This window comes from Aethalodelphis obliquidens, unplaced genomic scaffold (genome assembly GCF_003676395.1).
Source record: "Aethalodelphis obliquidens isolate GAN/ISIS:26980383/991018 unplaced genomic scaffold, ASM367639v1 scaffold9, whole genome shotgun sequence".
Taxonomy (NCBI): domain Eukaryota; kingdom Metazoa; phylum Chordata; class Mammalia; order Artiodactyla; family Delphinidae; genus Aethalodelphis; species Aethalodelphis obliquidens.
Window position 1 is genome coordinate 30,877,468 of NW_020837953.1, and position 11,119 is coordinate 30,888,586.

General features: G+C 45.6%; 1 protein-coding gene across 2 annotated transcripts in view; it reads left to right on the top strand.

Moving 5' to 3' along the window:
- Positions 1–11,119, top strand: part of PTAFR (platelet activating factor receptor) — a 34,748-nt gene that overhangs the window by 2,674 nt on the left and 20,955 nt on the right. Inside the window, exon 1 of one of the 2 annotated variants that reach the window (XM_027109476.1) lies at positions 9,626–9,938. The exons of the other annotated variant lie outside the window; for it this stretch is intronic. The gene's annotated coding sequence lies outside the window, so the exon portion shown is untranslated. Of the gene's footprint in view, positions 1–9,625; positions 9,939–11,119 lie in introns of those variants that run through there. 2 annotated transcript variants of the gene reach the window in all.

Genomic DNA, 11,119 nt, shown 5'->3' on the forward strand with positions numbered 1-11,119 from the left:
TTTTCTGGGGTTTTATCTTGTTCCTTCATCTGGTACATAGCCCTCTGTCTTTTCATCTTGTCTATCTTTCTGTGAATGTGGTTTTTGATCCACAAGCTGCAGGATTGTAGTTCTTCTTGCTTCTGCTGTCTGCCCTCTGGGGCAGGCAGATTCTTAACCGCTGTGCCACCAGGGAAGTCCCTCCACTTCTTTATTATTTATTAAAAATAAAAAAAAATTTTTTTAAAGAGGTAACAAATGAGCAAGTCAAAAGTTCAGTAGATATAAAAGGACACACAGTGAAAAGACTCCCTCTGATCCTTGTTCTCAAAACACCCAATTTTGCTGTCTGGAGGAAACCCCCCGAGTTACCCCTTGGAGACCTCTCTTTTTTTTTTTGCTGCCCTGTGGCTTGTGGGATGTTTTTCCCCCGACCAGGGATTGTACGCATGTTCCTGGGGCCCCAGCCATGAAAGTGTGGAGTCCTAACCACTGGACTGCCAGGGAATTCCTGACCTCTTTTTTTTTTTTTTTTTTGTGGTACGCGGGCCTCTCACTGCTGCGGCCTCTCCCGTTGTGAGGCACAGGCTCCAGACACGCAGGTTCAGAGGCCATGGCTCACGGACCCAGCCGCTCCACGGCATGTGGGATCCTCCCGGACCGGGGCACGAACCCGTGTCCCCTGCATCGGCAGGTGGACTCTCAACCACTGCGCCACCAGGAAAGCCCTGACCTCTCTTTTAACAACAGTCACAGGGCAGTCTAGCAGTAAGAGTTCCAAGTGCGGTGCCCAGACTCTGGGGACTTCCCATGTCCTCCCCCTCCTCTATCTGCCCGGGTGAGGAGTGGGGCCGGAAGGTCTAAGGCTCCTTCCAACCTAAGACCTAAGTCCACTCCTGCCCTAAATCCTCAGGGAGACCCTTGCCCTTGATTCTGCTGGACCTGGATCTTCTCCCCCTTATCTCACCCCTGGGGGCCCCACCACACCCCTGAGTCTTCCTTTCAGGATCCAGTGCAGGATGAGGTGACCCCTCTTACAAGCTGGTGGAGGGGAGCAGTTCTCACTGCTGTCGAAGGTGTGCCCAGGCTGAAGAGGGGGAGCAGGTGGGACTCAGCCCTGACCAGAGGAGGGAGAGGATGAGGGGGAAGAAGGGGGAGAGGAGGGAGGAGAATGAGGACTAGCTGCCTGGCACTGTCCTTTACAGACGTAATGCCATGATGAGGTTGGCGGTGTCATTCCTGCTTTACAAATGAAGAATCTGAGGCTCAGGGGGCCCAGTGGTTAAGAGGCAGAGTTTGAGGGAGGATGAGTAAATGAGAAAGAGAGAGAGAGAGTCAGAGAGAGAAACTGAGGTTATGATGAGGAGGAGTAAGAGGATTCAGGGCTGCCAAGCATCAGGGCTGGCCATCCCCAGGAGGGCTCTCATAGTGAACCTGCTGCCCAAGTGACTTATGGGTTCTGAGGCCTCTGGTTTTGTAGTAATCCCCCTTCTCCAGTGATTCTTTCGCTCTTCTGTTCGTTTGCACTATTTGTCTATCTTTGTGCTTTTTTTCTGTCAGTGCGTGCATGGCTGACTTGCAGAATCTTAGTTCCCTGAGCAGGGATTGAACCTGGGCCCTCCGCAGTGAAAGTGCAAACTCCTAACCACCGGATCGCCAGGGAATTCCCCATCCTATCTTAATTACTTCAACTTTATAGTGAATCTTGATATACAATGTGGCATTTTCTTGACTTATTCTCCAAATTATCTAGGCAAATCTCAGACTTAGGTTATATGTATAAATACGTATTACAAATTCCTGTGCACCTACTGCTGAGTTAACTAGAATATTACAGATATAATAGGAATCTCCTGTGTATCCTCACTAAATCTGCTCCCTCCCTCTCTCCCCAGAGGTAATCATAACCTGAATTTGTCTTTATATGTTGATGCATATGTAGTGTGTCCACTAATAATAATAATGTTTAAAGTCTTAGGAAATAGTATCATGCTGTATGCATCCTTCTGCAACTTGCTTTTCTAGTTAAGCATTATGTTTATTGTCCAGGTTATTACATGTAGCTCTGTTCATTTTTACATATGTATAGGATTACATTGAGAAACATACAAATATTAATATTTCCAGTATGTAACTAGGAATAATGTGCATTTTCAACTTTATTATGAAATTAATTTCCAAAATGGTGGTGCCATTTGCAGTTTCTTTTTATCAGTGCAATGAGGGTTTCTTTTTTTTTTTTTTTTTGCGGTACGCTGCCCTCTCACTGTTGTGGTCTCTCCCGTTGCGGAGCACAGGCTCCGGACGCGCAGGCTCAGTGGCCATGGCTCACAGGCCCAGCTGCTCCGCGGCATGTGGGATCTTCCCGGACCGGGGCACGAAACAGTGTCCCCTGCATCAGCAGGCGGACTCTCAACCACTGCGCCACCAGGGAAGCCCAGGGTTTCTATTTTTTTTTTACATCCTTCCCAATACTTGGAATTGGCAGACTTTCATTTTTTCCAATCTGGTGGTTGGTTGTTTTAATTTGAACTCCTGATTTTTTGAAATGTTAACCATATTTTTATGGTTTCTTAGCCTTCAGGCTTTTTCTTCTGTAAATTGCCTACTTCTTCTTTTACCCATTTTTCTATTGGGCTTGTCTTGTTTTTGATTTTTAGAAATTTATATTATGTTATGCCTGAAAATTCTTTGATATATATGATACAAATATCTTCTCCTGGTCTGTGACTTGTCTCTTTACTATTTTTATAGTATCTTTTGATATACACAGTTTTAAACTTTATATGGTCATATTTATCAAAGTTTTCTTTGTTATTTATAATTTCTATGTCTTAATTTAAGAAAATTTCCCAGACCCTTAGCTCATATTGTCCCCTATTTTCTCCCAAAGCTTTTTATATTTTGCTTTTCATAGTTAGGTCTTTATGCCAGTTGGAATTTAATTCTGGATATAGTGCGAGGTAGGAATCTAATTTTATTATTTTTTTCCCCTAATGGATAGCCAGTGGTTTGCACCAAGATCTACTCTTCTTTAATTGATCTGTAATGGCAGCTCTGTCATATGTATCAAGGTTCCATATGTGTGATCTCTATTTGTGATCTCTCTTTCTGGGATCTCTATTCTATTCCTTTGGTCTATCTGCTTGTCCCTTTGTTAATACTCAATACTACCCTGTCTTACTACTATAACTTTATAATAAGACTCGATACATCATAGGGGAAATTCTATCATGTGTCCTTATTGTTTGCATGTTCTCATTGTACTTCAGAAATTTCTTGGCTCTGTGCTTTTTCATTTGGAGTTTTAGGATCAGCTTGTAAAGTTCCTTGCAGAACTCTTTTGGGATTTTTTTTTTTTGAGTGCTTTACATATGCTATTTTTTCCCTAGCTTTATTCAGGTATAATTGACAAATGCAATTGTAAGATATTTAAGGTGTACATCATAGTAAACCCTAACCCTAACCCTAACATTGTAAAAGGATTCCCACCATCTAGTTAATTAACATCTATCGGGATTTTGATTGAACTGGCACTGAATTTATTGATTAAATCGGGAAGAACTTCCATCTTTATGATACTGACAGTCCCATGCATGAATATTTTACATCTATCCATTCATCTAGTTCTTAGTTGTTTTTCAATAATTTTATAATTTCCTCCATCAAGACCTTACACGTATCTTTGGCCAAGACAGTTTTCTTGGTATCATAAATTGTGTCTTGAAAATGACATTTTCTGTTTATTGCTTGTTTATAGGAACATGATTGATTTCGTTTGTTTGTTTGTTTGGCTGTGCCGTGCAGCTTGTGGAATTGAACCTGGGCTATGGCAGTGAAAACACCGAGTCCTAACCACTGGACCGCTAGGGAATTCCTGGAACATGATTGATTTTTATTATTGATTTTATATCCAGAAATCTTGCTGAAGTCTTTTGTTGATTCTAATAATTTGTCCATGGAATTGCTTTAATTTTTCTGTAAATCATATTGCATGTGAAAATGACAGTTCTGCTTTTCCTTTCCAATCTTCATAACTTTAAAAAAAATCAATTAATTCTTTTGGCTGTGTCGGGTCTTAGTTGCGGCAAGTGGCTCATTGTGGCACGAGGAATATTTTCATTGGGGCGCTCGGGTTCTTCGTTGTGGCGCTTGGGCTTCTCTCTAGTTGTGGCACGTGGGCTCCAGGGCACGTGGGCTCTGTAGTTTGCTGCACATGGGCTCTCTAGTTGAGGCGTGAGAGCTCAGTAGTTGTGGCACGCAGGCTTAGTTGCCCTGCGGCATGTGGGATCTTAGTTCCCCGAGCAGGGATTGAACCAGTGTCCCCTGCATTGGAAGGTGGATTCTTTACCACTGGACCACCAGGGAAGTCCCAAGGCCACTCTTTAAATAAGCAATCCCTTATTTTCCTGATGATAAGATTCCCAAAATATATTTTTTTGGCTGCATGTCTTGTGGGATTTTAGTTCCCCGACCAGGGACTGAATCTGGGTCCTCGGCAGTGAGAACTTGGAGTCCTAACCACTGGCCTGCAGGGAATTCCGTCAAAAGGTTTTTTTAGGCCTACTTGAATATATAAACTCTTTAGAATGTAGATGATATAATCCTGAGTTTCTCAACCTCAGCACTATTAACATGTTGACCCAAAGAAATGTTTTTGTTGTAGGGACTGTTCTGTACATTGTAGGTTGGTTGGCAGCCTTGCTGGTCTCTACCCACTAGATGTCAGCAGCACCCCAGTCCCCTCCTCCCCTGCCACTTGTGACAACCAAAAATGCGTCCAGACATCGACAAATGTCCTTGGAGGGCAAAGTAGCCCCTGGTGAGAATGACTGCTAGAGTCAAATGCCTGCTTATAATATTTAATTCATCCTTTTAAAAAATTATTTTATTTTATTTTTTAAATTGAAATATAGTTGATTTACAATGTTGTGTTAGTTTCAGGTGTGCAGCAAAGTGATTTGGTTTAATTTATTCTTTTGGTTACTGACATAATCATTTTGGACAATAATTTACTATTTTATAATTTTGAGAGTGCTTCTTTACACTCTCAAGTTTCATGAGACTAATTTATTCACACTCAGTTTATACATCATTGACGTCAGCATCTTTATTGTTATTCTTTTCTTTCATTTAACAGAATTTTCCAGGTTACAATGTTTTTACTTCCATTTATGTTGTATGAGATACAGCACCTAACATCCTAATGAGATGCTATCATAAGAAAAGTCCATCCCAAGACACAATTATTCATTATATAGCATTGAGACAATTTTCTTTTTCACTGTTGTTCTCACCTCTAAAATCTAAACAAGTGTTGAATTACTTTAAAGAACAAACAACAAAAAACCCCTTTTCTTATAAAAAATTACAAATACATACAAGAGTGCACTTAATGGTGTAATGGATCCCCACGTACCATCAGCCAACTTCAACAATTATCAACCCATTTTTTTCAGCTGAGGTACGTCCCATTTTATTTTGAAGCAAATCCCAAATACATAATTTCATCGGTAAATATTTCATATGTTTCTCTAAAGGATAAGAATTCTTTTTAACGTAACTGTGAAGTCATTAACCTAACCATCAACATTAATTCCTTAATATAATTGAATATCTGATGTGTTCAAATTTCTGATTGTCTCATAAGTTTCTCTTTCTTTGCTTCTCTTTCTCTCTCACTCTCTGTCTAGTTTGTTTGAATCAGAATCCCAAAAAGGCTCACACACAGCAATTTTGTTGCTATGCCTCTTAATTCTCATAATCTATAGGTTCTTCCATCATCTTTTTTCTCCCTTATAATTTATTTGTTGAAGAAACCAGGTTGCTTGTTCTGTGCGTTCACTGCTGTCTGAATTTGCTGAGGGTACCCTATGATCTGTTCCTCTTCTCCATTTCCTGTAAACTGGTGGTTGAACTTGCTGATTCTGTTTCTTTTTCCTTGGCAAGACTATTTCATAGGTAGTGTTGTGAATTGAGCATGCACAAACACAACTTTATTAGAAAAGTTTCCAAACACACAAGAAGAGAGGGAAGAGTATAATAAATCCCTGTGTGCCTGTATTAGTTTCCTACAGCTGCTGTAACAAATGACTGCAAGCTTGGCAGCTTAAAACAACACACGTTTATTCTCTTACAATTCTGGAGGCCAGAATTCCAAAATCAGTTTCTTTTTTTTTTTCTTTTTGGCGTTCTCTCCAGAGGCTCTAGGGCGGAGGCCATTCCTTGTCTCTTCCAGCTTCTGGTAGCTGCTGGTGTTCCTGGCTAGTGGCCATATCACTCTGCCTCTGTGGCCACATTGCCTTCTCTTCTGTCTGTATCAAGGTTTCCTCTCTTACTCAGGGGCTGGTGATTGCATTAAGGCTCAGCTGGATAATCTGGGATAATCTCCTCATTTCAAGAGCAGTAATTCAATTGTACATGCAAAATCTTTGCCACATAAGGTAACATGTACAGGTTCCAGAGATTAGGACCTGATATTTCTGAGGACCATTATTCAGCCGACAAAATACCCATTCTCTAGATTCAATATTTTGCCTCTCTCTCTCTTTTTCTTTCCTTCGTTCCTTTCATCCTTCCCTTCCCTCCCCTCCCCTCCTCTCTCTCTCTCCCCTTATTTTACTGTAATATTTTAAACCATTTCCCTGTAATTTCATCCCTAAATATTTCCATATATATGAACATTTTCTTATATAACCACACCACCATTATGCTCTAATAAAATTTTTTAAATCCCTTAGAACCATCTAAAATCCTGCCCATATGAAATTCTCCCTGATTTTCTCAAATGTGTCTGTCCTGGATATCTTCTGTTTTCCCCTCCAGATCCACTCTCCACCCATCTCCACCCAACTCTGTGCCCATCAGAGGCTGATGTGTATGGACAACATTATCCATCTCCTTTGCTTCTGGTTGGGCTCAGCCAATGGGAGACACTGGTAAGAAACCAGACGGTGGAAGAAGAGAGAGATTTGGGTATTTATGTCCTGGTTCCCCCTCTGCCTGGTCATTGATGACCAGCTACAACTGCCTATGCAAGGTCACAACTCTTGTCAGGCAGCCTTTTCCAAATAGCTACCCTCTTTGTGTTCCAGCAACTGCCCCCTCTCCTCAGCCCTTCAGATGAAAAGGGCACCCCACTCTTGGCAGCCTTGGACGACTACACTATTCCTTTTGGTTCTCTAGACCTGCCCGCGTCTCTTTAAGTAATCCCTTTCTCCTCAGATTGCCCACGTTGAGTGTGCCATCTCTTTCCAGGACCCTAACTGATACATGTATCTTTTTACAGTTGACTTGACTGATCCGGGTTCCAAACAAGACCCACAGGTTGCATTTGATTTTTTTTTTTTTGTCTGCGCTGCACAGCATGCAGGATCTTAGTTCCCTGACCAGGGATGGAACCCGTGTCCCCTGCGGTGGAAGAATGGTCTTAACCACTGGACCTCCAGGGAAGTCCCTGCATTTGATTTTTATATCTCTTAAGTCTCTTTTAATCTAGGGATTCCTAGATTAAAAGCCCCCTCGCCATTCCTCCCCCCGCCGTGGTTGTTGAAGGAACCGGGTCAGTTCTCCTGTAGATTGTCCTGGTCTCACATTCTGGATTTGGCAGATTGCTTCTCTGAAATGCCCTTTAATTTGTTCCTCTGGTGCCTGTATTTCCTACAAACTGAAGTTTGGATCTAAAGGCTTTATTAGATTCAGATTTGGATATATTTTAAAGTAGAACTGACAGAATTGGTAACGGAATGACGTGGGTGTGAGAGAGAGGAGTCAACCTCAGTTTCCTCATCTGTAAAATGCGGATAATAACCTCTGCCTGCCTGCCCTGATTATTGATAATCTCAAAGAGTGCTGAACTGCGATTGCTCCGTGCACATACATGAGGGACTATTGAAAACCAGGCGTGAGCCTGGAGTTGAGCCAGGTGTCCTTCAGTCTGTGGTCAAGGTTGATCCTGGAGGTCCCTCTGTGCCTCTGGAACGTGGTGGCTGGGGGATGGCTGAGAAGGTGAAGCCAGTTTGGGAGAAGAGGATCTGGGTTGGGGAGCAGAGCTAGGGCCTCAGCTCTGGTGGATAGTTTGTGTGAAGGTTGAACGTAATGAACAGACCACCACGTTCTCTCCTGTCTCAGGTGCTCAAGGCTCAAAATGCCTCCAAGGGAGATGAGAAGCGATGACCAAACTGGGCCTTTTCAAAGTCCCTCCCAGGAGGCTTGGGCCACATCTTAGGATCTGAGGAGAGTGTGTGAATGAGCACGAGGAAGGAGGTGACGCTGGGCAGTTGTGAGTGAGGGGATGACAGATGTGACACCTGAGCTTGTGAGTGTGCAGGTGAGTAGGGAGATGTAATTATGACTGGGTATCTCTGCATGATGGTGTGTACTGAGTGTACGTGAGTGTGCAAGGGTTGTGTGCTTAGGTGGTTTGAGTGTGTCCACCTGTGTGTGATGGGGGTGCAGCTGGGGGAGGGGGCAGAGTTTGGCTCTAGTTCTTCACATGTTAAAGGTGGTTTGTCCTTTGAGGTCCATTTTTGGCTTTGATAAGGAGCAGCAGTGGGGTCCCAAAGAGCAGGAGGGGGCCAGTCCAGACACCCAGGGCAAAGCTGAGGCCGGACCCTGCATGGGGCGTCAGGAGCCCGTACTACTACCTCTGCTTTGCACCTGCCCGGCTGTGGGACCCCGGTCCTGTCTAGACCTGTCTCCCGCCCTGTGTGGGAGGCTTTTGGGTTGGCTCTCAGCTGAGGGGCTTGCTTCCTTAGACAGTGTCCTCTGTAGTGCCCGGTGCCTGCGGGGCTCAATAAACGTTTATTGGTTAAATGAATGCGTGGATAAATAGACTGGAAACTGAGGCAGGGAGCTTGGGCCCATCTCTCACCTCTGTTCACACAAAAAGCCTCCACCACCGGAATTTCACAGACACACACGCATGCACACTCACACGCACGCACACTCACACACATGCACGCTCACACACACTCACACACACGCTCACACACATGCACACACACACGCACGCACGCTCACACACATGCACACTCACACACGCACAGGCTCACTGACAGACTCACCTGCGTTCACCTGCTCAGTTGCCCACACCTACTCACCCTCACCTATTCCCTCCAACTCACTCGCTGCCAAACTCCTGCCCCGGGTCTTGAGAGCCCTCCTCCCCGGCAATCCCAGCCCCGCAGGGCTCTGTCCCCATCGGTTCCTTGGCCTTGGTGCTCCTTGGTCGCCAGGGGAGCCCAGCCGGGCCATGGCACTGACCACAGCAGCTGTCCCGAGTTCCTCCCTTCTCCTCATCCTCTTTATATTCCAGCTGCCTCTCCCTTTCCTCCTTCTCTCCCTTTCTTTTGTCTTTTCTCTCATGCTCATGCACGCACGCACACACACACACACACACACACACACACACACACACACACACAGGCGCTCTTACTGTCTCATCTTTTTCTCTGTAACTCCCTTGGTTTTTGTCCTCAAATCTCCTCGTTCCTCTCATGCTCTCTCTCTCTGTGTTTACGTTTGTCTGTCTCTCTGTGTGCGCCTGTCTCCCTCCATCTCTCCTTTCCCCTGACTCTCTCTCTTATTCTGTTTTCTCGCTCACGTCTCCTCTCCCCTCTCCCTCACACTTGTGCTGTCTCGAATGCACGCTCTCACCCCTCTTGCTCTCTCCCTGTCTGCTTCTTCTCTGCCTCCTCCCCAGCTCCCGGCTCGGTGGCCGCTGCCCACACCCCACCCTGCCCCTTTCTCTGCGAGAAACCTCCGAGCAGCGCCCAGGGCCTGGGTGACCCAACTCTGAGGTTTCTGTGGAGGGGCCCTGGGGTTATGACGTTTCCTCCTGTGGGTGACTTGGCAGGGATGTGCTCTGTTTCCTCACTTCTGCGATTCCAGACAGCACAGAGGCCGGGGCTGCAGACAGATACTCAGACCTGACAGAGGCGGCCGCTGTCCCGGGACAGGTAAGAGGCGTCCCAGGCCTGGCCGGGCCAGGAGGAGGTGTGTTACAATGTCCTCAGGAGACCAAGGTCATGGCCCCTAGACTGTGTCTAAGCAAACAAGTGCTTCTGTTTTGGGGTTTATTTTTAATTTTTAAAATTAATTAATTAATTCATTTTTGGCTGCGTTGGGTCTTCCTTACTGCGCAAGGCTTTCTCTAGTTGCGGTGAGCGGGGGCTACTCTTTGTTGCAGCCCACAGGCTCCTCACTGCGGTGGCTTCTCTTGTTGTGGAGCTTGGACTCTAGGCGCGTGGGTTTCAGTAGTTGTGGCACGCGGGCTCAGTAGCTGTGGCTCGCAGGCTCTAGAGCGCAGGCTCAGTAGTTGTGGCGCTCGGGCTTAGTTGCTCTGCGGCAACTGGGATCTTCCCGGACCAGGGCTTGAACCCTTGTCCCCTGCATTGACAGGCAGATTCTTAGCCACTGCACCACCAGGGAAGTCCCAGTGTTTCTGCTTTTAAGGGAATGTTTTGGCATCTTCTTCAGGCCCAGAGGCTCTTGCTTAAAAAGAATTCCTCGTGACCAAACTTTCCCAGGGAATTTACTTCCCTCTTTGGTTCTCTAAGGCAGTGCTGAAGTGACCTCAGAGACCTCACTTGGAAGTGGTGAAGGTGATGAGAGGGGGCTACCTAGATCTCAGGGACTGGAAGCCATCTGCTTTACTAGCTGTGTGGCCTTGACCATGTCACATCCCCGCTCTGTGCCTCCGTTTCCCAAATTGTCAAATAAGGATAACGCTGTCTCCCCAGCCTGAAGATCAGGAGAGGTAAAGGGTCTGGTACGGCGCTGCGTACTTAGGAATTCACTAGTTGCTGGGTTTTTCCAGGGGGATGATGAAGAGGATAACCAGGTTGCTGGTACAAAGTGCCTGGTTCACAACCTGCTTCCCCAGCAGGTTCCAGGGGGTAGGGACAGAGCACAGGCTGGTAGCCCCTGTCCTTCACTGGCAGGTCCAGATGTGGGTGTGGTGAATGGAGGCTGCTGCCCAGACACTTGCTCATCTGTAGAGAATGAGGGGACCAGCGGAGTCTCTCCCCAAGCATTCAGGAAGCTCTGATTTAGCTCTTGACTGAATACACAGCTGTGTTCCAGGTGCTTAGAGTGTGTGTGTGTGTGTGCGTGTGTGTGTGTGTGTGTGAATGAGATG